We start from the raw sequence: 6,000 nt of genomic DNA, 5'->3' as shown, positions 1-6,000 counted from the left end.
CTTCTCCTCCACTTCTTCATATTATTTCTGTTCCTACTCCTCCTCCTTGTCCTCTGCCTCCTCCTGCTCTTCCTCCTCCTTTCCTTCCTCCTCATCCTTCTGTTCCTCAGCTTCCTTCTTTTCTTCCTCTTCCTTCTGTTCCTCCTCCTCCATCTCTCCCTGATCTTAGTCTTATTCCTTTTCTTCTGCCTGTCCTTTCTGTTCTTCCTGCTCCTCCTTTTCCTCCCGTTCTTCCTGTTCCTTCTTTTCTTCATCCTCCCCCTCTCCCTCCTCTGTTGCCTGCTCCTCCTCTTCCTCCTTACTTCCTTTCTCCTCCTCTTCCTGTCATTCTTCCTCTTCCTTCTCCTCCTCCTTTCCCGCTTTCTCCTATGGTTCCTCAAGTTCCTGCTCCATTTAATTTATTCATCCTGTTCTTGTTCTGCCTCTTCCTTAATCCTCCCGTTCCTCCTAGTCCTCCTTTCTTCTGCTCTTCCTCCTCATCCTCCTCGTCATGCTTTTCTTCCTTTTCTTATTTTCCTCATTATGTTCGTCCTTCTCCTCCTCCTTTTCTGGTTAATCCTCCTTCTTCGATTTCATATCATCCCCCTTGCCTTGCTCCTCCTCCTGTTCACCTAGCGCTGCCTCCTTTTCCTCCAGTTCCTCCTCCTCCTCCCCATCCTCCTCCTCCCCTTTTCCCTCCTCTTCCTCCTCCTTCTCGTCTTTCTCCCCCTCCTCCTCTGCTTCCTCCTCGTCTTTCCTCCTCCTCCTCTTCTGCCTCCGGTTTTTCCCCTCCCCCTTCTCCTCTTCTTCTCCTCATGGTCTTCTTCCTCCTTCTCCTATTCTTCCTCTAGCTCTTCATCCTCCTTCATTTCTTTTTCCTACTGTTCTTCTTCCCCTTAATCTTTTTGTTCTTCCTCCTCCTGCTTCTTCTTCTTTTTTTGCTCCTGTTTGGTCTCCCTGTCCTCCTCCTCTTGCTTTTACTCCTCCTCTTTTTACTCCCCCTCCTCCTGCTCTTCCTCTTCATCCTGCTCCTCTTCCTGTGCTTAGTCCTCCTGCTCCTTCTCTTCTTCATCCTCCTCCCTCTTCTTCCTCACCGTTCTCTTCCTTATGATTCTCCTCCCACTCCTTCTACGCCTCCCTCTTCTCCTCTGACAATCCCTCCTCCTCTCTTCCTTCTTCCTGTTCCTCCTCCTCCTCTTCTTCCTCTTTCTCCAGCTCCTGTTCCTCCTCCATCTCTTTCTTTTTGCTTCTCCTCTTCCTCCTCGTCCTCTTTCTCCTTCCCTTCTTCAGTCCCCTCCAACTCCTCCTCCTCATGTTAAGCTAGTTCCTCCTCCTGTTTCTTCCTGATCCTACTCTTCCTCCTTCTCCTCGTCTTCCTCCTCTCCTTCCTCCTATTCTTCCTCCTCCTTGTCTTCCTCCCCCAATATTCCTCCTCTTCCTCTATCCTATCCTCCTCCTCCTCTTCTTCTTCTTGAAGAACTCCCCCTGTTCTTTGTGTTCTCCCCCCTTCCTCCTTTTTGTCCTCATGTTAGTACTCGTTCTCCTGCTCTTCCTGTCCCTCCTCTTGTTCTTTCTGTCTTCTGTCTCTTACTACTCCTATGTATTTTGTTCCTTCTCCAGTTCTTCTTCTGTCTTCTTCCTCCTCCTCCTCCTCCTCTTCATTCTCCTTTGTCCTCTTCATTTTTCTCCTCCTTCTCTTTCTCTTCCTCCTCCTGCTTTTCCTTCAACTACTCTTCCGCCTGTTCTTCTGTTCCTCCTCCTCCTCCTCCTCCTCCAGCTCGCCGTCTTTATCTTCCTCCTTCTCCACCTCCTATTCCGCCTCTGATCTCCTTTTTCCTTCTTCTCCTCCTCTTCTTTTCTCCTCCTCCTCCTCCTTTTCCTCCGACTCCTCCTCTGCCTCTTCTTCTTGTCCTCCTGTCCCTCCTTTTCCTTCTCCTCCTCTTCCCCCTCCTCCTCATATTCCTCTTCTTCTGCTTTTTCCTCCTCCTCTTTTACTGCTAATCCTTCTCTGCATCCTCCTTCTCCTGCTTTTCCTCCTCCTCCTCCTCCTCCTGGTCCTCCCCAATCTGCTCTATTTTCTTCTTTCTCCTCTTCTTCCTCCTCTTCTTCCACTGCTACCAACTCTTTGTCTTCCTTCTGGTCTTCCTCCTCTGGTCCTTCTTCCTCTTGTTCTTACTCCTCATCCTCCTATTATGCCTCCTCCTCCCGATGTTCTTCCTGTTCCTCTTCCTCCTCCTCCTGTTCTTCCTCACCCTGTTGCTTTTCCTCCTCATTTTCCAACTCTTCCTCCTCCTCCTCCTCTTCTTCCAATGCTTTTTTCTCAACCTTCTTCTCCTTTTTTCCTCTTCTTCCTCTTCCCCCTCATCCTCTTCCTCTTCTTCCTCTTCCTCTTCCTTCCTGCCTCTTCCTCTTTCTTCTCACCCTCCTCATCCTGTTTTCTTCTTCTTCCTCCTGTGCCTCCTGCTCTTCTTCATGATCTGCCTGCTCCTCCTCTTCCTCCTATGCCTTCTCTTCCTCCTCCACCTTTCCCTCCGGTTTCTCCTTAATCTCCTCGTCCTTTTCCTCCCATTCCTCCTCTCCATCTTCTTCCTCTTCCTGCTGTTCATTCTCCTCCTCCTATTCCTCTTTCTCTTCCGGGTCCTCAAAATATTCCTCCTTCCTCTTCTATTCCTCCTCCTCCTCCTGTTCCTCCTCCTCTTTCTCCTCCTTTTCTTTCCTCCCCCTCCTCCTCACTTTCTTCCTCTTCTTCCTCCTCCTCAGGTTCTTTCTCCTTTTACACCTCCTTTCCCTCCTCCTGCTCTTCCTTTTCCTTCTTCGTCTCCCCTTCCTACTGCCTCCTGCTGCCTCCTGCTCCTGTTTCCCCCTATTACTGCCTCCTCCTCCTCCTCCTCCTCCTCCTCCCCTTCTTGTTGCCTCCTATTCTTCCTGTGGTATCCTGTTGCCTCCTCCTCCTTTACCTCCTGCTCCTGCTGCCACCTGTTGCCTAATCCTCCTCCTCCTGTTGCCTCCATTTACCTCCTCGTCCTCTTCTTCCTTTCCCTTCCTCCTGTTGCATCCTGTTTCCTCCTGGTCCTCCTGTTGCCTTCTCCTCCTCCTCTTGCCTCATTTGGCCTCCACCTTCTCTTGCCTCCTCTGTCCTTCTGCTCCTCTTGCCTCTTGTTGCCTCCTATTGTCTCCTGTTGCCTCGTCTTGCCTCTTCCTCCTGTTCCCTAATCTCTCCTTCTCCTCCTTGTTTTGCTTCCTTCTTATTCTCCACCTTGCACTCCTTGTCTTACCTCCTGTTTCCTTCTGTCAACTGCTCCTCCTCCTCCTCCTCCTCCTGAATTCCAGTGGCCTCCTGTTCCCTTCTCCTCCTCTTCCTCCACATCCTCCTGTATACTCGATTCCCTCCTGTTGCCGCCTCCTCCTCCTCCTCCTCCTCCTCCTCCTCCTCCTGTGGCCTCTTGTTGCATCCATTTGCACCTTCCTCCACTTCCGGTTGCCTCCGATTACCTCCTACTGCCTCCAGTTGCCTCCTCCTTCATCCTGTAGACTCCTGTTGCTTCCCCCTCCTCCTCCTCCTCTTCCTTCTCCTTGTCATGCTGTTGTCCCTGGCTACCTTGTCCTCCTCCGTCTCCCCCTCTACTCCCTCTTCCACGTCCTCCTCCTCCTCCTCCTCCTCATGCTGTTCTCTCCTGCCTCCTCCTCCTCCGCCGCCTTCTCCTACTCCTCATCTTCCTCTTCATACTGTTGTCTCCTGCCTCTTCCTCCTCCTCCTCTGTCTCAGTCTCCTCCTCCTCCTCCTGCTCCCCCTCCTCCTCCTCCTCCTCCTCCTCCTCCTCTTCCTACCATTGTTTTCACCTGCCTCCTCCTCCTCATCTTCATGCTGTTGTCTCCTGCTGATTACTCCTCCTCCTCATCATCATACTGCTGTGTCCTGCTTCCTCCTCCTACTCCTTTCTTCTCCTTGTCAACATTGTCATGCTGTTCTCTCCTGATGCTCTCTCCTCCTCTTCCTCCTCCTCCTCCTCCCTATACTGTTCTTTCCTGCTGCCTCCTCCATCTCATGCTCTTCCTCCTCCACCTCCAGCTCCTCCTCCTTCCCATGCTATTGTCTCCTGCTGCCACCTCTTCCTTCTCCTCCTCCTCCTCCTCTCTCATGCTATTGTCTCCTACTGCCTCCACCTTATACTCCTCCTCCTCTTCCTCCTCATCTTCCCCTTTCCTCTTCCTTCTTCTCCTCCTCCTGTTTTCTATTCCTTGTCACCCAGTTGTTGTCTTCTGCTTCCTCCTTTTCATCCCTCTCCTCATCATGCTGTTGACTCCTGCTGCCTACTCCTCCTCCTCTTTCTCCACCTACTCCACCTCCTTCTCCTCCTCCTTGTCTTCCTTCTAGTCCTACTCTTCATAGTCAAGCTGTAGTCTCCTGTTGCCGCCTCCTCCTCCTCCTCTTCCCTTAACTCCTATTCCTCCTCATCCTCTTCCTCCTTCTCATTCTCCTCGTCCCTGTTTTCTCCTGCAGCTTCCTCCTCCTCTCCCTCCTCCCACTTCACTTTCTCATCCTCTTGTCTCCCGCAGCTTCCTCGTCCTCCTTCCCCTTCTTCTCTTCCTCATGCTGTTGTCTCTTTTGGCTTTCTCCTCCTCCTCCTCCTCCTCCTCCTCCTCCTCCTTCTCCTCCTCCTCATGCAGCTGACTCCTTCTGCCTCCTTCTCTTCCTTTTTCTCCTCCTGTGCCTTCTCCTCCTTGTCATGCTCTTGTTTCCTACTGCCTCCTAGTCCTCCTCCTCCTCCTCCTCTTCCTCCTCCTCCTCCTGTTTTCTATTCCTCATCTTTATACTGTTGTCTCCTGTCTTCTCCTTTTCCTCCTCCCCCTCATCATGCTGATGTCTCTTTCTGCCTCTTCCTCCTCCTCATTATGCTTATCTACTGCTGCCTCCCCTTGCTCATCATTATGCTCTTGTCTCTTTCTGCCTCCTCCTTCTCCTCCTCCTCGTCTCTCCTCTTGCCTCATGTTGTCTCTTCCTCCTCCTCATCTACTTGCCTCCTCTTCCTGTTTTTTCATCCCGTTTCCTGCTGTTGCCTCCTATTGGTTCTTATCACTTTTGCCTTCTCTGGCCAGTACCCCCTGCTTTCATCCCCTGGTAACGCACTTAGCATCACTAGCGCCATTTTATGATGCAGGCAGCCATTCTCTCTGATCGAGCAGGTCACATATTGGTTCCCTTCCCCTCATTATCAGACCCTGACGGTCCTGTGCACTGAGTAGACAAACCAAACACATTCCTTCTTGCTGCCCCTACCAGCCTCAGGGTTCCTGGCCTGCAGGCCAATTACTCCCTCCCTTAGCAGACTTAAGGTCCCAGGCACCCGGCCAAGCAGGTGGTGTTAATGACCTCGTCACAGAACAGGGAAGCGCAACAGCACACAGAGCAGTGTCTCTAAAATCAAGCCGTTACAAGTCCTAAGTGGGGAACTTGGACCCCAACTGCTGCAGCGGGAAAGTGAGCGCCGTGACCCTCTGGGGACCAGGGACGCCTCCACCATCATCTGCTTCCTCTGAGGATTGAGTGAGTGACTCCTATTCTTTTATGTGATTTCTGAGTCTAGATTATGATTGTTATATTGATACAGGAAACCATGTCTTAAGATTTGACCTGATCTGCCGAGGGTCTAGGTGATTAGAAATCCTAAGTTAAATTAGCATCCAGGTCATTAGAAATTAGAAGTCACCTTATAAATTCTTATCAATTGCACTACATTCATTCTGCTTGTAGAAATCCCGTGCTGTTCTAATCATCAATTCGGTGCTCTACTAACCATAGTATCCTGTTAAGAAATAAAGCTTAATTGTAACTACAATTTAGTGTCGTTATCATTCTACCAAGGGTCCCTAAAAGAACCTGTCTGTCCCCTTAGTGTCGGGTGACACGCTTGCACACAGTTCTCCACCACGTGCCACAGAAGAAGGTGGCTCTCGATAGCTGCTTGTGCTTCAGCACCTCGATCTTGACATCGTCTGTAAGGAGGAGGAACATCGTCACTG

The sequence above is a fragment of the Aptenodytes patagonicus genome, unplaced genomic scaffold (assembly GCF_965638725.1).
Source record: "Aptenodytes patagonicus unplaced genomic scaffold, bAptPat1.pri.cur scaffold_281, whole genome shotgun sequence".
In the NCBI taxonomy this organism is placed as follows: domain Eukaryota; kingdom Metazoa; phylum Chordata; class Aves; order Sphenisciformes; family Spheniscidae; genus Aptenodytes; species Aptenodytes patagonicus.
Note: the sequence above shows the minus strand (reverse complement) of the source record.